This window comes from Mobula birostris, chromosome 24 (genome assembly GCF_030028105.1).
Source record: "Mobula birostris isolate sMobBir1 chromosome 24, sMobBir1.hap1, whole genome shotgun sequence".
NCBI lineage: Eukaryota > Metazoa > Chordata > Chondrichthyes > Myliobatiformes > Myliobatidae > Mobula > Mobula birostris.
Window position 1 is genome coordinate 61,459,912 of NC_092393.1, and position 25,895 is coordinate 61,485,806.

The 25,895-nt window shown below is 49.1% G+C and overlaps 1 long non-coding RNA gene across 2 annotated transcripts; it reads left to right on the plus strand.

Moving 5' to 3' along the window:
* The first annotated feature begins 9,220 nt into the window (after positions 1–9,220).
* LOC140187403 (uncharacterized) lies at positions 9,221–25,442 on the plus strand. Of its 2 annotated transcripts, XR_011883086.1 has the most exons (4): positions 9,221–9,353; positions 10,612–10,881; positions 24,157–24,229; positions 24,750–25,442. It is a non-coding gene; the product is annotated as an uncharacterized lncRNA (long non-coding RNA). The 2 variants fall into 2 exon arrangements; XR_011883085.1 differs by lacking the exon at positions 9,221–9,353 and having other exon boundaries at positions 9,731–10,881.
* Positions 25,443–25,895: the final 453 nt, after the last annotated feature.

A 25,895-nucleotide genomic window follows, 5' to 3' on the forward strand; every position in this document is an offset into this window, starting at 1 on the left:
AAGGGGATGAGTGGGAAATGGCTTTCAGCACCTCTAATGGCCACTATGAATTCCTGGTGATGTCTTTTGGTCTGACCAATGCCCCCGCTGTATTCCAGGCCTTGGTTAACGATGTGCTCAGAGACATCACGAGCACGTCCAGCATGTCTGGAGAGTACTCAGACACCTTCTTGAAAATAACACGTGCGCCAAGCCTGAGAAATGTGAATTCCATAAAGACCAGGTGTCATTTTTTGGGCTATATACTTACCCCATCCAGTGTTCAACTGGACCCTAGTAAAGTTCAGGCAGTTGCAGAGTGGCCCAAAACCGTCTACAGTCAAACTGGTACGGCGCTTCATGGGGGTTACGAACTTTTATCGCTGTTTCATTCGGAATTTCGGCTCTTTCGCGGCTCCAATTAATGCACTCAACAAGAAGGCCTCGGCAGGACTCCATTGGACGGACGATGCTGGCCAAGCATTTTCGGAACTAAAGCGACGTTTCACCGCTGCCCCGCTGCTGCAACAGCCAGACCCATCTCGGCCATTCATTGTCGAGGTGAATCCGATGTCGGCATTGGAGCTGTCCCCTCTCAGTGCTCGTCTGCGGGTAGCCGGCTGCACCCTTGTGCCTTTCTTTCCCGTCGCTTGACTCCGGCCGACAGGAATTACGACATTGGGAACCGGGAGCTTCTGGCTGTCAAGGAGGCTCTGGAGGAATGGTGATACTGGCTGGAGGGGCAGAGCATCCATTCTTGGTCTGGACAGGTCACAAGAGCCTCTCCTACATTCAGGATGCAAAGAGGCTCAACTCTATTCAAGCCCGGTGGGTTCTTTTCTTCACACGGTTCAATTTCATCCTCCCCCATATCCCGGCAGCAGGAATACAAAGGCTGACTCTCTCTCCCGGCAGATTGACGGATCTGAGGACAATGTCGATCCAGAGCCCATTCTTCCTCGCTCGTGTATCGCTGCTCCAGTGACCTGGGGAATAGAGGCAGACGTGAGGGCTGCCCAATAATCAGATCCAGGCCCAGATAGGGGGCCTCCACACCGGCTGCTTGTCCCTGCTGCGGTGCATTCCAAAGTGTTGGAATGGGGTCACTCCTCCCGTCCGGCTGGACATCCGGGAATTCAACGGACTCAGGAGTTTATAAAGAGACAACTTTGGTGGCCACCTATGTCCCAGGATGTCCACAACTTTGTATCTGCCTGTCCCACCTGCAGTCGGAACAAGACATCACGGCAGTGTCCTGCGGGTCTGTTATGTCCACTGCCTGTGACCCACCACCCCTGGTCCCACCTCTCAGTAGATTTCATCACTGGTCTGCCCTCGTCTAATGGAAACACCACCATTTTGGTCGTTGTGGATCGATTTTCCAAGGCTGCCCACTTCATTGCCCTCCCCAAGCTGCCATCAGCTGGTGAGACTGCCACACTCATGGTTCAACACGTGTTCAGGTTCCATAGCTTCCCTCAAGACAGTGTCTTATCGTGGACCACAGTCCACTTCCCGCTTTTAGGAGCCACAGCCAGCCTCTCGTCTGGTTCCCACTCCCAATCCAATGGCCAGACTGAGAGTGAACCAGGAGTTGGAGGCAACCCTGTGCTGCCCTGCCCACAATAACCTCCAGCCATCTTCCACAAGTATGTCTCCCTTTGAATGCAAGAAGGGATTCAAGCCCCCACTCTTCCCTGATCAGGAGATTGACGTGGGAGCTGCTGCTGCTGAACAGCTGATCCAGGGCTACAAATGCACCTGGAGACGAGCCAGGGCTTCCCTGCTGCACGCCAGAAACAGCATTCCCGGCAGGCTGATCTACTCCATCGACTGGTAAGGTCATTCAAGCCAGGAGAGGAGGTCTGGTTGGCATCAAGGGATCTTCCCCGAAAGTTGAGAACCAGAATTGGCCCCGCGCTACGTAGGACAGTTTGTAGTGGAAAAGGCTGTCAACAAGGTGTCCTATAGATTGAGTCTACCAGTATCACTGGAGATCCACCCAGTGTTCCATGTTCCCCACCTCAAGCCGGTTACTGCCTCTCCCCTGGCCCCAGTCACCCCACCTGCCCCTCCTCCCCGCCTGGTAGGTTGTTCCCTTGTCGATACTGTGCGGCACCTCCTGGCATCTCGCTGGGTACATGAGAAGGTCCAGTACCTTGTGGACTGGGAAGAGTATGGTCCAGAAGAACGTACTTGGATCTCAGCGAAGGACATCTTCAACAAGTTCCTCATCTGGGACTTCCAGTGGACACAGGTCTGTGGCACATCAGGGGCTGTGCCTAGAGAGAAGGGCCCTGTTTCGGCAGCTCAGTCGATACGGCAATTGTGCTCATGAATATGCACGTTTCAGCTAATTATTATTTCATTGTGATAGTATTTAACTCCATTCTTTCTGTCGTAGCGCTTGTCGAGACCTGGACACAGTAACACTTTGCTGCTGTTTGTATCCGGCCTTGCCTGACTGTGAAGACAAGCGGTATTCATTTTATATTTAGTTATTCCTTTCAGCTGCAGCGTGGGCTCCATTTTCCATTTGGGAGTTCTAGTTAACGGCCCTGTTTGGCCAAGCGTTTATTGTTTTCTTTTCGCATTAAAGTCTCTGAACTATCAACCCGTTTCAATGACTCTCACTCCACATCTGTGAACTATCCAAATGTAGTGACACTTGCTTTTCTTTCATTTCTGAGCTCTGAGGGTGGGGCAGTCGGAGGTGAGTGAGGGGTAACGTTGCACCGTGATCTGTAGCCACTGAGTTTTCCTGCATGCTCTTTGGGATTTTCTCTGGTTAGGTGGGCTGAGACAGTGGTGTGGTTGCGGGCAATACTCTGTAATGGCTCCTTTTCATGAATTGTATCTGATTTTAAATCTGCTAAGGCTCCTATAAACCAACAAGGGGCTTACGACACGCTGTGGTATTGGGAGACAGCCTGGATTTATCGCTGTATCGAAGGGTACACCCAGTTCACCGGGGGAGTTGCAAAGTAATTGTGCAACCTGCAACTATGTAAAACATACCATTAGTGGCGTTTTGCAGTGCCAGTGACCCCAGTTCAAATCCCGCCACTGTCTGTAAGGGGCTTGTACGTTCTCCCCGTGACCGCGCGGGTTTCCTCGCCCATTCAAACGATGTACGGGTTAAGGTTAGTAAGCTGTGCTGGTGGCCTATGTTGACAGCCAGCCGTTGAGGCCATACACATTGGGGTTGACTATGTCGTCATGACAGCCCACCAAGGTCCAGGCTTGCCGAGCAGCAGTCACGGGCCTAGGGTTGGCTCGGGGAAGCTGGGGTTTCTCTCCCGGGCGACGTCTCAGCCAGTCAATCCTTGCCCCGTCGTGCCCGCGGGCTGGAGACTCCATTCATGGCCTCTCACAGCCAGGCCGGAAGCCCTCACACAGACTGATCGCACTAAAGTTTGTGCAGCCCGGCCTCAGAAAGGACGTGGATGACTGGATTGCGGCCTGTGGGAAGTGCCAGCGGGCAAAAATTAACCATCATGTCCAGGTGTCATTGGCACCTTCTGAGGTACCCAAGTGGCAGTTTGACCTCATTGATCCCCCACCCTCCCGGCCCATGATTACGCAAACCCCTTTACCATGGTGGACCATACCAGCAGCTGGCCAGAGGTCGTCCCTCTAGCATCAGCGGCGGTCGCAGACGTGACCCCGGTGCTCATCACCATCTGGGCTGCTCGGTTTGGCAGATATTCCCTCTGACTGCGGTCCCCATTTCATATCAGACCTTTGGGCTGCGATGGCCCAGAACCTCAGCAGAGGGCTACATCACACCACGGCGTATCACCCACGGTCCACTGGCCTTTGCGAGCAGTTTCACTGCTCCTTAAAGGCTGCTCTGAGGGCTCCCCTGACCAATCAGTGTGGGCATGATGGTCCTGCTGGAGCTCGGACCTACGGTCATTCACAGCCGCGTTGGTAGTGCCAGGTGATTTTGTTCCTGACGCCATGACCACCTGGTCAGTCTCTCAGCAGCGTTCCACCCTCCTCAGTAAACTCAATTTCTCTGCACCGATTCCCACTTCCCGCCGTGGCGCACAGCACCCTTGGGTTCCTGTCGACCTACTTTCTGTCTCGTTACTTTTCACCTGCCGTGACGTACACCAGCATTCCCTCGGGCCTCCTTATGACGGCTGGTTCTGCAGTTTGGAATGGAGAGAAAAGAGAATGCATAAGGCAGATAAACCTGAATGTATTTCAGTAGATCACCTTAAACCAGCCCACCAGGACCTGGAGGATTCCACTACCATACCCCTGCTATCACGACGTGACCATCAGCGTGTCAACACACCTCTGGACGAGCCAGAGGCACCTGCTGTTCCTCCACCCCTGGGTGTAAGATCTGAGCTGGATGGCTCCTCAGAGAGGCCTAGTGTGAGTTTTAGTGAATCTTGGGTGGGGGGAGAGCCTGCAGGGGTAACATGATTGACATGATTGCTGGAAGTTTACATCATTCACAGCCACTGACATTGAGTTGGGGTTCACTTTGAGAGGCTGGTTTAACGTGATGACATACTACGAGGTTCTGTTACCATGCTGTTTGTGTTCAGCGTTTGGAGTTCAATAAATGAGTTATTATGGTTTTCCTTAAACATAAAATGCCTTGCGTTGTTTTCTTTGCAAAAACCTACACCTTTACCTTAAGCTCCCTGATCAAATCTGGGTCATTACACAAGACCCAAAACAGAATCGCCTTTCCCCAAGTGGACTCAACCACAGGCTGCTGTACAAAGCCACTCGTAGGCATTCTACACTCCCCGCTCTTGGGATCCAGCACCAACCTGATTTTCCCAATCGACCTGCATACTGAGATCCCCCATGACTATTGTAATATTGACTTTTTTACATGCATTTTCTATCTCCTGTTGTAATTTCTATCCCACCTCCTGACTACTGTTCGAAGGTCTGTATACATCTTCCATCATGGTCTTTTTAACTCTTGCAGTTCCTTATCTCTATCCAAAACGATTTTCACATCCTCCAACCCTCTGTCAGCTCTTTCTAATGATCTGATTTCATCTTTTACCAACAGAGCAACACCAACCCCTCTGCCTTCCTGCCTATCCTTTCGATACAATGTGTATCCTTGGATGTTAAACTTCCAACCATAATCTTCTTTCAGCCATGACTCAGTGATGCCCAAAACATCATACTCGCCAATCTCCAGCTGCACTGCGAGTTTCATCGACCCTATTCCGTACACTGCGTGCATACAGGTCTAACACCTTCAGTCCTGTGTTCATCACCCGTTTCAATGTTGCCCCATGGGGGCCACGGTAGTGTAGCTGTGACAGCCCCGTGCTAACCGCTCAGTGCGTCAGAGGTCAGCGTTCAATTCCAGCGCCATCTGTTTGGAGTTTGTACATCCTCCTCGTGGAATGAGTGAGTTTTCCCCGGGTCCTCCAGTCCAAAGATGTACCGGATAGGTAAACTGTCCCATGGTTAGGTTAGCGTTATTGGGTTCGACAGGAGTTGTGGGGCAGCGTAGCTCGAAGGGCTAGAAGGGGCTGTTTCATATTGTATCTCTAGATAAATAAATACCGGTTTGTGATATTCATTCACAACTGGAGTCAGTGTTCATTCCATTAGTCTAATCATCGGTGGCGATATTCAATTCAACTAAATTTCAGGAAGCGTACACAGAGCAACACAACCTGGGAAGCTGCTGTGTAGAGTATGTACTTACAGATACCAGTTCTACTGTGTAGAATACGGAGGGTTCTAACGTACCAATACCAATTGGCCTACAGGGATTTCCCTGGATCAGAACCTTACACAGCCTGAGGATGTCCAGTACTGAAATGGAGGTGGCCGTCAATGCATTGGTTTCCCCTCGACCACGGGGGTTTCCTCCCACAGTCCAAAGTCGGACCGGTTGGTAGGTTAGTTTTCTCATTGAAAGTGGTCCTGTTGTTAGGTTAGGGTTAAATCATGGTTCTCGGGGGGGGGGGTTGCTGGGGCAATGAGGCTGGAAGGGTTTACTCCGCACTGTATCGCTAAAATAGATAACCAGATAGATAGATAGATAAGTAAATAAAATCATTAGGGATTTGGAGGTTTATTTTTCGAAATACCAATAGCTGGGAGCGAGTTACAGACTGGAAACAAATCACGAGCTTCTGCGAGGTTTCTACACAGAACGACAGGATCCTGAGATCGAGCTGCTTGTTGAGGTTTCCTTGGGAATTCAGCCGGAGTTTTGTGCTGAATTAAGGATCTCGGGGAGAAAATGACTCCCTGCAATCTCATCAGGGAGTTTGGGATTGAAAACTATGATAAAACGTACCTAGAAGTGAGTGACTGGAATCTAGACAGTTTTATTGGAATCTGGTCTTTGGATTTCATGTGTAGAGTAAGATTGCCTGGAGTGGGGTACAAGGTGGAATCTAATTGTAGGATTTGGCAAAGGTGAGGTACATTAATATATAATGTATCAGATTCCTGGGACTGGGTTACAGGTTTAAATCATATCGAGGGGATTTTAGGGGTTTATAGAAGAATAATGGGTGGTTTTTGGGGACAGAGTGGGGAGTTAGGGTTGAGGGGAGTGAGAGGTCAGGGAGAGTAACTGAAGAGTTAAGCGAAGGAGCTGGAGGTCAAAGTTCACATCAGAGCATTCTGAGGTCAGAAGGTGCAAGGTTCAAGGTCTGCAGGCCTGAGAATGAGGGACAACGATCCCCAAAGCCGGCAAGTCCTGAGTTCAGAGGTTTGAGGTCAATCAGCAGGTCCTGGGGTCAAAAGCCAAAGGTCGATGACCAGAGGTCAGGTCCTGAGGTTGGCATGTTCAGAGGTTGAAGCCCACATCCTTCCTATAATGAGGCAACCAGAACTGAACACCATACTCCACCTCTGGGTGAAAACGTTGCCCCTCAGGTTTCCATTAAATCTCTCCCGTCCTTAAACCTCTGTCTCCTAGTTCTCGACATCCCAGTCCTGGGAAAAACGACTGCGTGCATTCACCCTGTCTGTTTCTTACTCCATGAACTACCTGAACCTGTCATCAGGCGCTTGGAGTTCAGGGCCTGGTGTTCAGCGATGAGCAGGTCCTGTGATCGGTGCTGAGGTCTGAGGACCGAGGGTCAAATAGGAATTGTGAAAGTCAAGCCCCGTTAGCTAGAGCTCCCAGTCTGTGAATCTTCAAAAGCTCGACGTCTACACTTCCAGGTCTGGGTCTGCTGGACCTGCCCCGGGGTTGAAGGACTGTGTATGTGTGTGTGGGGGGGTGGAGAGGGTGGGAGGGAGGAACGGGGCTTGTTTGGCTGTTGTTGCTTGTGTTCTGTGTCTTCCTGCTGAGCTGTGGGTCTGCTACGTTGCACCAGAGTGTGTGGCAATACTTGTGGGCTGCCCCCAGCACATCTTCAGGTGTGTTGGTTGTTACCGCAAATGACACATTTCACTGTTTGCTTCCACGTGCACGATAAATAAACAAATGTTGAATCAGGAATCTTCAGCTTGCATCACCACAGGGGCTCCGTGACTGACGAGGCGCTGGGCATCCAGTGGTTGTGAAAGGGGCTATAGCAATGCAAACTCTTCACCAGCATTTATTGAAAGGATGAAGACTGGGTCCGCAGTGTGTTCCATAAGACCATAATGCCGTGGATGTCCGTATACAGTAGTTGTGTTATATAGTACACTCCGTATGTAGTCCAGATGCATTCCCTATTCAGCTGGACTTTATTGTGAAGCAGGGAGGAATGTTGTGTATTTAATATTTCATACTTGAGGGATCTTGTAAATATGTTGATTAAGCATTCTTGGTTGTTTAAATAATTCATAATTATAATTGTGTTAATTGCACACATCATTACACTACCATCTGATACGTGTGACCCTCGCCAAAAGTATAGACAAGGTTAGACGTGCATTTTCAGACTCCCTGTGTCTTTATTTGAGTTAGCTCACAAAACTTCACACAGAAGCAGAATGAGGCCATTCGGCCCGTCGGGTCTGCTCCATCATTCCATCACAGCTGATTTATTCTACCACTCAACTCCATTGTCTTGTTTTCTTCCCATAACCTTTAGCATCCTGACTAATCAAGAACCTATCAATCTCCGCTTTAAATATACCAATGACTTGGCCTTCTCAGCAGTCGGTGGCGATGAATTCCACAGATTCACCAGGCTCCGGATACAGAATTCCTCCTCATCTCTGTTGTAAATGGGCAACGTTCCCCTCCGGAATTGTAAATCCCACCAGGAACACTGGGGACACTCACACAATAGCTGCAAAAAGGTCACACATTTTTCATTCAAGCTTAGTATTGGCTCCAGATGTCACTGTAGACATAAAAAAGATGAAAACAACAGCTATTAATAATACATTACTGCCATATCAATATAAACGAGGCAGACCTCATCTTTTATCTTGAACTGCTCCGTTCATTTTCTGCCCCAGTTTCATATCTCCTGCTATTATGGTTCCCCATCCACCCCCGCACCTCCCCTCCCCTCCCCTCCCCTCTCCCCACCTCTCTCCTCCCCTCTCCCCACTCCTCCCCCTCCACTCCCCTCCCTCCCCTCCCCTCTCCTCCCCTCTCTTCCCCTCCCCTCCCCTCTCCCCTCTCCCCACCTCTCCCCTCCCCTCTCCTCCCCTCCCCTCTCCCCACCTCTCCCCTCTCCCCACCCCTCCCCTCTCCTCCACTCCCTCCCCTCCCCCTCTCCCCCCTCTCCCCACCCCTCCTCTCTCCTCCCCTCCCCTCTCCTCTCCTCCCCTCTCCCTCCCCTCTCCTCCCCACCCCTCCCTCCTCTCCCCTCTCCTCTACTCCCCTCCCCTCTCCTCCCCTCCCCTCCCCTCTCCTCCCTTCCCCTCCCCTCTCCTCCCTTCCCCTCCCCTCCCTCCCCTCCCCTCCCCTCCCCTCCCCTCCCTCCCCTCCCCTCCCCTCCCCTCCCCTCCCTCCCCTCCCTTCTCCCCTCTCCCCATCCCTCCCCTCTCCTCCACTCCCCTCTCCTCCTCTCCCCTCCCCTCCCCTCCCCTCTCCCCTCTCCCCATCCCTCCCCTCTCCTCCACTCCCCTCTCCTCCTCTCCTCTCCTCTCCCCTCCCCTCCCCTCCCCTCCCCTCCCCTCCCCTCCCCTCCCCTCTCCCCTCCCCTCTCCCCTCCCCTCTCCTCCTCTCCCCTCCCCGCCACCACCCCGAACAGCGTCTTCTGCTGTGTCCCGCCGGGAGCGAGCGCCGCTGTGTCCCGCCGGGTGCGAGCGCCGCTGTGTCCCGCCGGGAGCGAGCGCCGCTGTGTCCCGCCGGGAGCGAGCGCCGGCCGCACCAGTCATGAGGCTGCGAAGGGTTGGAAACTCAGAAAGGCCGTAACTGCTCGCCTTATTCAAAACAACAAGCTGCAACTCTTCTGCGAAGTGCGCTTGTGAGTTACAGACACCCTCCTGTTGAACGCTGTCCCGGAATGGGAACGGGCTGCGTCCGAGCTGAATGTCCTCTGCGTTTCGGTTGGCAAGTGAAGGCAAGGCAGTTTGTTCAGTAGAGACCTCGGCCGGCCAGAATCCACTGTGTTGCATTTCTTTGTGTTTGAAACTTCAAAGTTCAAGTTCAAAGTAAACTTATTATCAAAGTACAGACACTGTACATCACGATATTCAACCCTGAGATTCATGTTCTGGCGGCCTTCACAGTCAATCGAGGAACTCAACAGAATCAATGAAAGATCACACCCAACAGGTCAGACGCACAACCAGTGTGCAAAAGACAACAAATTAATGCAAATACAAAAAGAAAAAAACAATCAAAATAATACATAAATATATAAGCAATAAATATTGAAAACATGAGATGAAGAGTCCTTGAAAGTGAGTCCATAGGTTGTGGGAACAGTTCAGTGGTGTGGCGAGTGAAGTTATCCCCACTGGTTCAAGAGCCCGATGATTGAGGGGTAATAACTGTTCCTGAACCTGGTGGTGTGAGTCCTGAGACTCACTTTCAAGGACTCTGCATCTCATGTCCTTGATATTTATAGCTCAGTTTTTCACTTTTTGTATTTGCACAGTTTCCGGTCTTTTGCACGCTGGTCATCTGTCCATCCACTGGGTGTGGTCTTTCACTGATTCTGTTGTGTTTCTTGTACTTACTGTGAATGCCCAGAAGAAAACAAATCTCAGGGTTGTATACTTTGATAATAAACTTACTCTGAGCTTTGATCTTTGAATTTTGAACCTGGTGGTGCGAGTCCTGAGGCTCCTGCACCTTCTTCCTGATGACAGCAGCCAGAGGAGATCATGACCTGGGTGCTGGAGTCCCTGATGATGGATGATGGACGCTGCTGTCCCGCAAGAGCGCTCCGTTACCTCGGCCCTGGATTTCCCTGCCTGTCAATCACAAGTGCTTTTCTGTTCCCTTGATCTGCTGTTGATGCTTTCAGTGAGCTGTCTGCGAGTGAATCTGGCACCAGGGCTGATGAAATTATTTGTTTTCCAACATGTCGGTTCGACCTGTCATTTCCCCGAAAGTATATTTACACCACGGATCAACTTTGATCTCTCAGTTGCCTCCAACTGCAGTGACTGCACAGTCAAAGTTGTTTAAGATGCAAAGACGTTGATGCTGGCTTCCAGCCTGCTCTCACTTCCTGTGGACAGACATAAGATTAAGATTGGTTTTATTTGTCACAGGTACTGTACATCAAAGTGTACAGCCAAATGTGTTGTTTCGCGTCAGTCACTGGATCCTCCAGGCTGCACTAGAAGTTTGTAGCTGGTGTTTGTGTCCATGTCCAACACAGTCCGAGGTTGTGCTGGGGGCAGCCCGCGAGTGTCTCCACACTTCCAGCACCAACATGGCGCCTCCACAACTCACCAACCCTGACCCGTATGTCTTTGGACTGTGGGAGGAAAGCAGAGCATCTGGACGAAACCCTCACGATCATGGAGGGAATGTGCAAGGTCAGTACAGACAGCATTGGCATTTGAACCCCAGCTGATGGCAGTGTAAAGCATTAGGTGAATCGCTGGGCTGCTGATCTCAGTGCTGAACGGCTGTCTGTTTATTTTGAGACTCTGTTCCCTGCTTCTGAATCACTACCTCACCACTTTTGTTTTGATTTCTGTTTTTGCATTGCTCATTTTAACTTAACTATTTAACATACTTATACATAATTATTGTAATTTCTTACGATAATTATACTACTGCTGCTAAGTTAACAAATTTCACGACATATGATACTGAACTGTGACTTTGCCCTGTAAAAATATTGCAGTTTCAAAGGTATCAGCTCTCATTCTGAACTGCAGAGCATTCTCTCCTTTGAAGGTATTTGATCAGGGGTCACCTCGAAGCCAAGTGTGGAAGGCAGAAACTCCTGGTGTAAGAGGTAACATCTAGGTGGGCATGGAGAGGGTTGCAATCAGTTCCACGGGAACTGTGAAGTGTGTTGCAGTGTGAGAGGATCCATGTGCAGACTTTAGATAAGTATTTGTTACTAGGTGCAACTTGAAAGGTTTGCTGAATATTCGGTGTCTGTCTTGTCCTGTAAATACATAGTTAAATAACTTACCAATATGGGGCATTTGCGACCTCACTCACTGAACCCACAAACCTGATTTCACACAGGAGTGTGTTCTCCAGCCAGAGCTCCTGGACTGCAGTATCACTCATGGTCAACCCAAACATGTTACCCCAGCAATAAGGGCAGGTGGCAGCTCTTGTTCTGAAATGCAAAGAGCACAACAATGTGCTTGTCAATTGCCCTGGTCCATCTTGTTCTTCCACTGAGCGAGCACCGGAGGGCAGCACTGAGTGAACACCAGAGGGCAGCACTGAAAGAACACCAGAGGGCAGCACTGAGCAAACACCAGAGGGCAGCACTGAAAGAACACCAGAGGGCAGCACTGAGCAAAACTCAGATGGCAGCACTGAACGAACACCAGAGGGCAGCACTGAATGAACACCAGAGGGCAGCACTGAATGAACACCAGAGGGCAGCACTGAATGAACACCAGAGGGCAGCACTGAGTGAACACCAGAGGGCAGCACTGAAAGAACACCAGAGGGCAGCACTGAGCAAACACCAGAGGGCAGCACTGAAAGAACACCAGAGGGCAGCACTGAAAGAACACCAGAGGGCAGCACTGAATGAACACCAGAGGGCAGCACTGAGCAAAACTCAGAGGGCAACACTGAGTCATAGTCATACTTTATTGATCCCGGGGGAAATTGGTTTTCGTTACAGTTGCACCATAAATAATAAATAGTAATAGAACCATAAATAGTTAAGTAGTAATATGTAAATTATGCCAGGAAATAAGTCCAGGACCAGCCTATTGGCTCAGGGTGTCTGACCCTCCAAGGGAGGAGTTGTAAAGTTTGATGGCCACAGGCAAGAATGACTTCCTATGACGCTCTGTGTTGCATCTCGGAGGAATGAGTCTCTGGCTGAATGTACTCCTGTGTCCAACATTATGTAGTGGATGGGAGACATTGACCAAGATGGCATGCAACTTAGACAGCATCCTCTTTTCAGACACCACCGTCAGAGAGTCCAGTTCCATCCCCACAACATCACTGGCCTTACGAATGAGTTTGTTGATTCTGTTGGTGCCTGCTACCCTCAGCCTGCTGCCTCAGCACACAACAGCAAACATGATAGCACTGGCCACCACAGGCTCGTAGAACATCCTCAGCATCGTCCAACAGATGTTAAAGGACCTCAGTCTCCTCAGGAAATAGAGACGGCTCTGACCCTTCTTGTAGACAGCCTCAGTGTTCTTAGACCAGTCCAGTTTATTGTCAATTCGTATCCCCAGGTATTTGTAATCCTCCACCATGTCCACACTGACCCCCTGGATGGAAACAGGGGTCACCGGTACCTTAGCTCTCCTCAGGTCTACCACCAGTCCTTAGTCTTTTTCACATTAAGCCGCAGATAATTCTGCTCACACCATGTGACAAAGTTTCCTACCGTAGCCTTGTACTCAGCCTCATATTCCTTGCTGATGCATCCAACTATGGCAGAGTCATCCGAAAACTTCTGAAGATGACAAGACTCTGTGCAGTAGTTGAAGTCCAAGGTGTAAATGGTGAAGAGAAAGGGAGACAAGACAGTCCCCTGTGGAGCCCCAGTGCTGCTGATCACTCCGTCGGACACACAGTGTTGCAAGCACACGTACTGTGGTCTGCCAGTCAGGTAATCAAGAATCCATGACACCAGGGAAGCATCCAACTGCATCGCTGTCAGATTCTCCCCCAGCAGAGCAGGGCGGATGGTGTTGAATGCACTGGGGAAGTCAAAACACATGACCCTCACAGTGCTCGCTGGCTTGTCCAGGTGGGTGTAGACACGGTTCAGCAGGTAGACGATGGCATCCTCAACCCTAGTCGGGTCTGGTAGGCGAACTGGAGGGGATCTAAGTGTGGCCTGACCATAGGCCGGAGCAGCTCCAGAACAAGTCTATCCAGGGTCTTCATGATGTGGGAGCAAACACCAGAGGGCAACACTGAGTGAACACCAGAGGGCAGCACTAGATTAGATTCAAATTTATTGTCATTGTACCAAGCACAGATACAAAGCCAATGAAATGCACTCCAACCTGATGGGATGAACATCGACTTCTCTAATTCCGCTAATGCCCCACCTCCCTCTCATACCCCATCTGTTATTTATTTATATACACACATTCTTTCTCTCACTCTCCTTTTTCTCCCTCTGTCCCTCTGACGATACCTCTTGCCCATCCTCTGGGTTTTTCCCCCCCTCCTCCTTTTCCTTCTCCCTGGGCCTCCTGTCCCATGATCCTCTCATATCCCCTTTGCCAATCACCTGTCCAGCTCTTGGCTCCATCCCTCCCCCTCCTGTCTTCTCTTATCATTTTGGATCTCCCCCTCCCCCTCCAACTTTCAAACTTCTTACTAACTCTTCCTTCAGTTAGTCCTGACGAAGGGTCTCGGCTTGAAACGTCGACTGTACCTCTTCCTAGAGATGCTGCCTGGCCTGCTGCGTTCACCAGCAACTTTGATGTGTGTTGCTTGAATTTCCAGCATCTGCAGAATTCCTGTTGAAATGCAATTAGCATCTGACAAGAAATGCAAAGAATAGTGTTATTTACAAAATAACTGCGAATAAAAAGTAAGTGCTACAGCACACAAATATAAAAGTACTGAGACAGTACAATATGGGTGCAATACTGCTTAGCGCTGTGATGTGAGATTCAGCAGGGTCACAGCCTCAGGGAAGAAGCTCTTCCTGTGCCTGCTGGTGCGGGAGCGGAGGCTCCTGTAGCACCTACCGGATGGGAGGAGAGTAAAAAGTCCATGGTTAGGGTGAGATGCATCCTTGATAATGCTTTTCACCCTGCCCAGGCAGCGTTTATGGTAGATGTTCTCAATGGTGGGCAATTGGGTGCCAATAATCCGCTGGGCAGTTTTCACCAGCTGCTGGAGTGCTTTGTGGTCCGATAAGGGACAATTGCCATACCACACTGAGATGCAGTTGGTGAGTATGCTCTCAATGGTACAGTGGTAAAAGTCCGTCAGTATCCTGGGACAGAGGTGAGCTTTCTTGATGCTCCGCAGGATTTTTGATTAGGATGGAGGAGTTCAGGGACCAGGTGAGATCCTTGAAAATGTGGACACTAAGGAATTTTGAAGCATGATACACGCTGCACTACAGCTCTACACTAGCAGGAGGGGTCAGCTGCAACCCAGTGCGGCCAGCAGAGGCCCCTGCTCTTTTCCCTGAGTGCTTGCAACTGTGCTTTCATGACAGAAGGGACCTTGTTCAGACGATTTGGATGACATAAAGAGAAGAGAGCCAGCCTCCCCTCCATGGACTCTGTCCACACTTCTCACTGCCTCAGTAATGCAGCCAATTTCATCGTGATCCCACCCACCCCAGACATTCTCTCCCCCTCCCGTCGAGCAGAAGATGCAAAAGCCTGAAAGCGCGTGAGCAAGCTCAAGGTCAGCTTCGGCCCTGTGCTTGTAAGACTATTCAAAGATGAAAAATAAATTGTTTTATTTGTCACATGTGCATCAAAACGTACAGAAAAATGCATCATTTCCATCAAATCAAATCAGCAGGGATGTGGGGGACAGCCTGCAAGTGTCTCCACACTTCCAGTGCCAACGTGGCCTGTCCAACTCACTCACCCTAACCGTACGTCTCTGGGACGTGGGAGAAAACTGAAGACCCCGACAGAAACCCACACAGACACGGGGAGAACATACAAACTCCTTACAGACAGCTGTGGAATTGGACCCCGATCGGTAGTCACTGGTGCTGTGATGGTGTTACTTCACCCACACCCTCTGAGAACGGTAGTAGCAGCCTCCAGTTAATTGAAACAAGGTGTTTTCTGATCAGGGAAGTGAATTGGCCACGGTTCTGGGGCTTGATAGCAAGTCAATTCCCAGCTTGCTGGCTCCACCAACAACCACCTCTTTCTTTGACTGAAGCTTTGCTCACAGCAGTGGGATCTCGGTTCCACTGGAACCAGCTCACAGCTGGCTTGGGCACAAATAAGCAGCTTGAGCCCAACATCGTACTACACACACCGAACAACTACGCAGTGCCATTTCATTGCGCACAGAAACATGCACTGTGCTGGTGTCAGGAAAAGCTTCACAGTGGTGTTCAGTTCCCACTGCTGCCTGCACCTTGTCCCGTGACGGTGTGACAGGGTTCCCACCGGGAGCTACACTTTCCTCACACAACCCAAACACGTACAGGTCAGCGTTGGTGGATTCTGAATGTGCTGTGCTGATGCTGGAAACAAGACAGTATTATGCAGGCTGCCCCCAGCACATCCTCGCACGGTGTAGGTTGTCAACACGATTGACGCATTTTACTTTATGTTTCAATGTACATGTGTTGAGTAAAGTTAATCTTCTTTATTTTATTTGCAACGTTCAGAGAAAATGGAGTTTTAATTCAGCTCTGTGGTTTCCGGGATACTGCCTGGGACAGGAGTTGTGTGGTCTCTGAGATACAGCCTGGGACAGGAGTTGTGTGGTCTCTGAGATACAGCCTGGGACAGGAGTTGTGTGGTCTCTGAGATACAGCCTGGGACAGGAGTTGTGTGGTCTCTGAGATACAGCCTGGGACAGGGGTTGTGTGGTCTCTGGGATACTGCCTGGGACAGGGGTTGTGTGATCTCTGGGATACTGCCTGAGACAGAGGTTGTGTGATCTCTGGGATACTGCCTGGGACAGGGGTTGTGTGGTCTCTGAGATACAGCCTGTGACAGGGGTTGTGTGATCTCTGGGATACAGCCTGTGACAGGGGTTGTGTGATCTCTGGGATACAGCCTGTGACAGGGGTTGTGTGATCTCTGGGATACTGCCTGGGACAGGAGTTGTGTGATCTCTGGGATATTGCCTGGGACAGGAGTTGTGTGGTCTCTGAGATACTGCCTGGGGCAGGGGTTGTGTGGTCTCTGAGATACTGCCTGTGACAGGGGTTGTGTGGTCTCTGAGATACTGCCTGGGACAGGGGTTGTGTGGTTTCCGGGATACTGCCTGGGGCAGGGGTTGTGTGGTCTCTGAGATACAGCCTGGGGCAGGGGTTGTGTGGTCTCTGAGATACTGCCTGGGGCAGGGGTTGTGTGGTCTCTGAGATACTGCCTGGGACAGGAGTTGTGTGGTCTCTGAGATACTGCCTGGGGCAGGGGTTGTGTGGTCTCTGAGATACAGCCTGGGGCAGGGGTTGTGTGGTCTCTGAGATACTGCCTGGGGCAGGGGTTGTGTGTTGAAAGTGGAGCCAACTGTGACAGATATTCATTGCCCAGGGACAGGGGGCTTTTCTTTCTTGCTTTTTTGCCAATCTCAGCTCTCCACCAAGGAGCTAAAACTTCTAGAAATTAAAAGGTTATTTTTTGAATAAGATAAACTTCCAAACAATGTTCTTTGTTTAGCTTTTTGTGGTAAACAGGAGCCAATCTTCAGTTCTTAAAAGTTCAAAGTACATTTATTATCACAGTATGTGTACATCATACAACCTTGAGATTTGTCTCCTCAAAGGCAACCTCAAAACAAAGAAACCCAATAGAACCCATTTTAAAAAAGACCGTCCACAGCCACAAAGCCAATCATCCCTGCTGCCGATCCAGTTGCCCGTTAGTTGCAGGCCACAGCCTTAGTTCTGTGTGGAGACAAATAATCCTCGTGGAGCAGCAAGCTGAACGTCGGTCCATCCTCGCCTCTGGCCTCGACACCCTGACCTTTTCAATCTGCCCGGCACTTAAGTCGGCTAAAGGAGTAATCAGTTTGGAGTTGAAAGGACAGCTTTGCAAACAGGCACAGTCTCTATAGACACTTGTCCACAACACCGGGACTGACTTCTCAGGAGTTGCAGTGTAAGGCAATGGGGTTATTTAATTGCATATCAATTGGTCTTTCATATCTCCTCCCCTAAACCTCCACCTAACCCCTGTCCCCAAAACCATCCTTACAAACTTAACCACAATCTGAACAGGAACTGCAGCTCAGTGGCGTGAGCTGGTCGCCGGAGCTCTCATTTCTAGCCAACATTAGGATGGGAAGATATTTAAGAGAGAGAGAGAGTTATAGAACACTACAGCACAGAAACACCTCGTCCATGTCAAACTATTAATCGCCTAGTCCCATCGAGCTGCACCCAGACCATACCCCTCCCATCCACGTACCTATCCAAATCTCTCTTAAATATTGTAATCAAATCCACATCCACCATTTGCACTTTAGCTCGAACTACAATCTCACCACCCTCTGAGTGAAGAGGTTTCTCTTCATGATCCCCTTACACATTACACCTTCCAGTCTTAGCAGCAACCTCTAGAACTAGACTCACCCAACCTCAGTGCAAATTTACCCTATCTATACCCCTCATCACCTCTACCAAATCTGCCCTCAATCTCCTACACTTCAGGGAAGAGTTATGATTCACTTCCTAACTTAACACAGGCTACCTGTGAAACTGACTGTATTGTGTGTCTGTGCCAGTTAATCGAAACAATTCTGTCCCGTCGGGTGGTTTGCGTCTAGTGTGTCACTGTCGTCAGCTCTGCTTAAGTACGATAACCACAGAGTAAAGACAGAACAACTCGTTCCCCTCGTTCTTTGATTTGTTCTGTCAGCTCCACACAGTGCACAAGAGGTAAGATGAATGGTTCACTCCCGGCTTCGCATTGTACCTCTCACTGGACATTGTTGACTCTGTCCCTGCACATTGTGCTCTGTGTACGAGGGGAAGACTCACTTCTGTCCCAGACCTTTCAGCCTCTCAGTGTTGCTTGTCATACCACAGGGAGGCGGCCGCCATGTAGGCCTGTCTGATGTGCTACAGCTCCCTCCTTCCCAACTCCAACCCCCGCGGGTCATCACCACGCCTGTCGCCTTTCCCATTGCTTGTCATAGTACAGTAAAGGGGAATGTCCCTCTTTAAGGGCTTTTACCGGTCATCACGACCTCAAATACAGAGCTGGCGTTAAAGAATTATTTAGCTTTTACATGTTCATCGGAACATCAAAACATTCTGTGAGCTGCATCATTCAGAGCCAGTGGATGTGGTGTACCTAGACTTTCAGAAAGCCTTTGATAAAGTCCCACATAGGAGATTAGTGGGCAAAATTAGGGCACATGGTATTGGGGGCAGAGTACTGACATGGATTGAAAATTGGCTGGCTGACAGAAAACAAAGAGTAGCGATTAACAGGTCCCTTTCAGAATGGCAGGCAGTGACTAGTGGGGTACCGCAAGGCTCGATGCTGGGACCGCAGCTGTTTACAATATATATTAATGATTTAGATGAGGGAATTAAAAGTAACATTAGCAAATTTGCCAATGACACAAAGCTGGGTGGCAGTGTGAAATATGAGGAGGATGTTATGAGAATGCAGGGTGACTTGGATAGGTTGGGTGAGTGGGCAGATGCATGGCAGAGGCAGTTTAATGTGGATAAATGTGAGGTTATCCACTTTGGTGGTAAGAACGGGAAGGCAGATTATTATCTAAATGGAGTCAAGTTAGGGAAAGGGGAAGCACAACGAGATCTAGGTGTTCTTGTACATCAGTCACTGAAAGCAAGCATGCAAGTACCGCAGGCAGTGAAGAAAGCTAATGGCATGCTGGCCTTCATAACAAGGGGAATTGAGTATAAGAGCAAAGAGGTCCTTCTGCAGCTGTACAGAGCCCTGGTGAGACCACAGCTGGAGTATCGTGTACAGTTTTGGTCTCCAAACTTGAGGAAGGGCATTCTTGCTATTGAGGGAGTGCAGCGTAGGTTCACAAGGTTAATTCTCGGGATGGCAGGACTGTCATATGTCGAAAGGTTGGAGCGACTGGGCTTGTATACTCTGGAATTTAGAAGGCTGAGAGGGGATCTTATTGAACCATATAAGATTATTAAGGGATTGGACACGCTGGAGGCAGGAAGCATGTTCCCACTGATGGGTGAGTCCAGAACCAGAGGCCACAGTTTAAGAATTAGGGGTAGGCCATTTAGAACGGAGTTGGGGAAAAACGTTTTCACCCAGAGAGTGGTGGATATATGGAATGCTCTGCCCCAGAAGGCTGTGGAGGCCAAGTCTTTGGATGCTTTCAAGAAAGAGATGGATAGAGCTCTTAAAGATAGCGGAGTCAAAGGTTATGGGGATAAGGCAGGAACTGGATACTGATTGTGGATGATCAGCCATGATCATAGTGAATGGCGGTGCTGGCTCAAAGGGCCAAATGGCCTACTCCTACACCTATTGTCTATTGTCTATTGTCTATTGTCTATTGATTCCCCACGCCAGTTGGCTTGGATGTGGTCTGAAAACCCGTCAGCTGTGTCAACCATAAGACACAGGAACTCAGTTAGGACATTTGGCCCATCTAGACCTTTCAATATTCAATTGAGACAATCCCCCCCCCCCGTTCTTCTAAACTTCAGAAAATACAAGCCTAGAGACATCGAATATCCATCATTTGTTAACCCTTTCATTCCCGGAATCTCCCCTAGACCCTCTCCAGTGCCAGCACATCTTTTCTTAGGTAAGGTGCTCAAATCTGCTCACAATACTCCAAGTGCAGTCTGACCAATGCCTTATAAAGCCTCAGCATTTCATTCTTACTAATATATTCTAGTAGTAGGCATCCGTCGATCCCAGGGGATCATGGCTTTGGGCCTCTGGTGAACTGTGTCCTCTCCAGTGCACAAGCCTGGGCAGGAAGATTTGAAGAACCGGCTGTTGCCTCTGCACCAGGATCCTCCTCTCCATGTCACTGATGTAGTCTGAGGGAAGGGCAAGCGCCAATACAGCTTGGCACCAGTGTTGTCACAGAGGGTGCCAGAGTGAATTTGTAAACAACATCAAACTGCCTTAGGGACCCCAACTCCGGATTTCTTCCTCAGGATTTACTCCCGAAGCCTTTCCCATGGGTGGGTATGGCTGCAAGGCAGCAGAGGTTTAAAATCAGAGTTTTCTTTCTCCTAGGTGGGCTGCCGTCCAAAGCTGACAAGCCCCACCTGCCCGAAGCAACTGGTTTTGAAGCGCCAGTGGTCAGTCTTTGCCCCTTCTCTTGTCAGTAGAAACAGTTCCGCCGGGCCTAGTAGCTAAGCCGCACGTGAGGGCCATGAGTTGGACTTGGTTGTCAGAGGCTGTTAGAGATGTACGCCATTTGGAGCACTTTATAAGTAGTGTGAGCTTATCCCCACTACTGCCCCGGCTATGACAACTTTAGGAACCTAATATATTCTAAACCCCTGGAAATAAATGCCAACATTGCTTTCACCTTCCTCACTACCAACAACGTTAACATTAATCCAGTCAGCTGACTTAAAAGGAAAATTGTGCAGGAAAAGGAAGAATTCCTTAAACAAAGACCAGATCGGGTCGTCTTTCCATCTGGGTAACCTGCTGGTGCGCCACAGCATCTGCTGTGGAGGGAGTGGAATGTGACTGTGACTAATTGTAGTGTCAGAAGCTCAGAGATGTGACAAGTCACTGTATCACGCTGGCATCATCGTCTCTCCTCAAGAATGGATGTTTTCCCAAGCCTGTCACACACACAGCCCCGGGAGGGAAGGTGAGAACGCACATTTATCTTTGATATTCACTGGAATTCAATGCGGATTCCACTGGGCCTCATCCTGTTCATGTTCAGACACACGGCAGCTTCAGAATGACAGCTAGAAAGCTATTCTAAGCAAGGACAAATAATCCTTTATCAATACCTCAGGCAGGTTTTGATCCTGAGATTACACAAAAAACTGGCTTCTGATTTGTAATGTATTGCGGGGGGGGGGGGGCGGTCTCATTGAAACTTATTGAATGTAGAAAGGCCTCGATTGAGTGGATGTGCAGAGGATGTTTCCAATAGTGGAAAAGTCTACAACCGGGGGATGTCCATGAGGAGGAATTTGTTTAGCAGAGGATGGTGAATCTGCAGAATTCATTAACGGGGATGGCTGTGCAGACCGCCACAGAGCATGTTTAAGGCGGAGGTTGATGGGTTCTTGATCAGTCAGGGTGTCGGAGGTTACGGGGGGATTGGGGTTGGGAGGGATAGTAGATCAGCAGAGCGGACTCAATGGACTAATTCTGTCCCGTGGTTAGCGTGACGCTATTACCGCAACAGCAGATGAAGTTCCATTCCTGCTGGAGTCAATACGTAAACGCCATGACCACATATGTTTCCAACGGGTGCTCCAGTTCCTCCCACGTTCGGAAGATGTACGGATTAGTTAGGGTTAGTGAGTTGTGGGCACGCTGCGCTGCCGTCAGAAACTTGGCACACTTGCGGGCTCTCCCCAGCACATCCTCAGACTGTGACGCAAACCACACACTTCAGTGTATGTTTCGATGACAGATAAAGCTAATTTTTAATCTATCGTTAAATCAGTACAAAGAACAACAGTGCTGTGGCCAGGTGGATGTGACCGAACCTGCCCAATCAAACCCCCTGTGGAAGCAGAGCTGCATTGGGACAAAAAAACAGCATCGTTACATCTCAGACAAAAGGCTGGAGGAACTCAGCGTTTTGACGTAAATGTGACAAACCTGTGAGAACAGGTTGAGTGAACTTGGCCTTTTCTCGTTGGAGCGACGGAGGACGAGCGGTGACCTGATAGAGGTGTACAAGATGATGAGAGGCATTGATCGTGTGGATAGTCAGAGGCTTTTTCCCAGGGCTGGAATGGCTAACACGAGACGGCACAGGTTTAAGGTGCTTGGACGCAGGTACAAGGGGGATGTCAGAGGTAAGTTTTTCACACAGTGGTGAGTGCTGGAATGGGCTGCCAGCGACTGTGGTGGAGGCGGATACGATAGGGTCTCTTAAGAGACTCTTAGATAGGTACACGGAGCTTAGAAAAATAGAGGGCTATGCCGTAGGGAAATTCCAGGCAGTTTCTAGAGTAGGTTACATGGTTGGCACAATATTGTGGGCCGAAGGGCCTGTGATGTGCTGTAGATTTCTATGTTCTATGTCCTAAATAAAACTGATCTTTCTTTTCTTTCTTTACTACTTTGCTTTGTACTAAGACTGTGGTGTCTGGGCGCCTTAGAACTCATTAAATTAAAATGTAAAACAGATATTCCACGAGATCAGTCAATCCCATTCCTCAGTTCTCACACCCTATAATCATCACCATTGTTGTGTGCTGTGTCGTATGACATCATCATCATGTGCCATGTTGTATGACGTAGGCGGTCGTGGTCTTTTCATGACCGTGATTGGCCTTGGCAAACTTTTCTACAGAAGCGGTTTGCCGTTGGCTTCTCCTGGGCAGTGTCTTTACAAGACGGGTGACTCCAGCCACTATCAATACTCTTCAGAGACTGTCCGCCTGGACTTGTGATGTGCACCAGTCGCTCATGTGACCATCCAACTGCTTTGGTAGAGACTTATCAGCCAAATAAGTTTTAGATAGATATGTAGTGAAAAGAGAGCAAAATACTGAGGTTGTATTGATTGCCAATTCAGAAATCTGATGGTGGAGGGGAAGAAGCTGTTCCTGAAATTTGAGTGTGTGTCTTCAGGCTCCTGTAGCTCCTCCCTGATAATTGATGAAGAGCTGAAATGTTTGCAGATCTTCTTCGCTCTGCTCACTGGTTGCCTCTCCCACCAAACAACAGAGACCTTTGCTGCCTGCATTGGAGAGGGTAGGATGAGTGATGAGGATAGGATGAGTGATGAGGATAGGATGGGTGATGAGGATAGGATGAGTGATGAGGATAGGATGGGTGATGAGGATAGGATGAGTGATGAGGATAGGATGAGTGATGAGGATAGGGTGGGTGATGAGGATAGGATGAGTGATGAGGATAGGATGGGTGATGAGGATAGGATGAGTGATGAGGATAGGATGAGTGAGTCAGGGCATTTCTCTTTGGAGTGGAGATAACGGGATATGGTGTACAAGATGATGAGGCATCAACCAAGTAGACAGACAGAGTCAGAATTAGGTTTAATTTGCAGCAGCAGTACAATGCAATACATAATAGTAATATAAAATTATGAATTACAACAATATAGATAATTAAATTAGTAGTGCAAAGAGAGAAAAGAGAAGAATAACAATACTGAGGTAATGTTCACAGATTCACTGTCCATTCAGAAATCTGATGGCGGAGGGGAAGAAGCTGTTCCCGAATCATTGGTGTGCGTCTTCAGGCTCCTGTACCTCCCTGTTGATGGTAGTGATGAGAAGAGGGCCTGTCCTGGGTGATGGGGTCCTTAATGATGGATGCTGCCTTTTTGAGATGTTTTTCAAAAAGAGACTTTTTCTCATGGTGGAAAAGGAGAGGCATGATTTTAAGGATGGAGGTGTAGCTTTTGGGGTGAAGATTGGAGTCAGGCATCCACTGAATCTCTAACAGCCGAGCGCTGAGGAGTTGGGAATGAGACAGACGAGGAACTGGGGGTGACGGAAATAGGAATCTGTCCAGAGCCGATGAGATGAGCTGAGGTAAAGAGTGAATCTGTGAAACAGGTGCAGCTCCCCAGGCCTGTGCTGTTTTGGTATTTTCAACTACACTGTGACAGCTGGGTGACTGCTGTTGTTCTCAGAATAATTAACAAATTTCTTCTTGACCTCATTAAGAATATTTTCCAAGACTCCTGGCTGTTCCAGAGGACTGGGACTGTCAGTAAATGGGATCCATAATTAATAAACACAAGAGATTCGGCAGATGCTGGAAATCGTGAACAGTCCTGATGAAGGGTCTCAGCATGAAATGTCAGCTATTTATTCCTCTCCATAGATGCTGCTTGACCTGCTGAGCTCCTCCAGCGTTTTGTGACTGGGGATCAATAACTTCATACTCTTCCACATTGGTAAGTATCAGCAAACCCATGTCCTCTCACCAAGGTATGCAGAATACCTTCATAGTAAATCACCTCTGGAAAAGTCTCTGGCTCCCCACTCTATCTCTGCCTTCTACACCTCTGAAGTGGAGGAAGGTTTAGAGGGGATGTCAGAGGTAGCATAACATAAATTAGAGTTCCTCTTCATCCAACTCTTAAAAAAAAACTGCTCCTGATATCCTCCCGATACTTTCCTCCGGTCACTTTAGACCTACAGCCGCTATACTTCATTAGGAGTTTGAAGAGATTTGGTATGTCAACAAACGCGCCAGTCGTGCATGCAGCCTGTTACAGCCGTTCCGATCGGATTCTTACTTTTTTCTTCTTACTTTTTAACTTACGTTATCTTTTGTATTTTTTTCTCACGGTAACACGTTGAAGCTGCACCCTCTCTAACATGCTGGTAGAGAGAGTTTTATTTGGGTTTTTAGCGCTGGAAGTGGTTACATCCCGACACGGGACAGAAGCATAATCGCATTGTATATTCCAGGGACCAGCTGATTGCGCTAATGCCGGCCGGTTTAGCGAGCAGAGCGGCGGACACCCCAGCTGAAATCTGGAGGAAAACACACAGAGGATGCAGAGGGGGAATCACAGAGTCGAGGAAAGAGGACCGGATCGAGACAACAGAGACTTATGGAGAAGAGGAGTTCGGTGGGTAATAAAATGGATGAGTTCACAGCACTAGCCAGGCGTCAGAGAACATTTCAGGAGTGCAGTGTTATGTGTTTCACTGGAACGGGGCTGCACGAGGACATACCCGATCAAAACTTTTCCATGGACGGCTTCCAGACCGTTCGGGCTGACCGGAAGTGCACTGAGAGCGGTAAGCGTAAAGGAGTTGGGTGCTTACTGTTCTGGTTAACAACAGATGGTGCAATCCGGGGTATATTATGATCGAGGAACGTGTTTGTAGACCGGATATTGAACTTTTTGCTGTTGGACTTCGGCCACATTCCACCGTGATACAACACTTGGCGGCACGGGAGGTCATTCCTGCCTGTGGCCATCGAACGTGCAGCTCCTCCGGTGGAGGGTCAGACACCCTGAGCCAATAGACTGGTCCTGGACTTATTTTCCATCTGGCATAGTTTGCATTTTGTTGTTTGATTGTTTGTGGTTTTTGTATTGCTATATTTACGCTCTATTCTTGGTTGGTGCGGCTGTAACGAAACCAAATTTCCCCCGGGATTAATAAAGTATATCTATCTATCTATCTATCTAAAACTTCTACAGTTGTACTGTGGAGAGCATTCTGACAGGCTGCATCACTGTCTGGTATGCAGGGGAGAGCTACTGCACAGGACCGCAAGAAGCTGCAGAAGGTTGTAAATCTAGTCAGCTCCATCTGGGGCACTAGCCTACAAAGTACCCAGGACATCTTCAGGGAGCGGTGTCTCAGAAAGGCAGCGTCCATTATTAAGGACCTCCAGCACCCAGGGCATGCCCTTTTCTCACTGTTACCATCAGGTAGGAGGTACAGAAACCTGAAGGTACACACTCAGCGATTCAGGAACAGCTTCTTCCCCTCTGCCATCCGATTCCTAAATGGACGTTGAATCTTTGGACACTACCTCACTTTTTTTTTAATATACAGTATTTCTGTTTTGCACATTTTTTAAAAATCTATTCAATA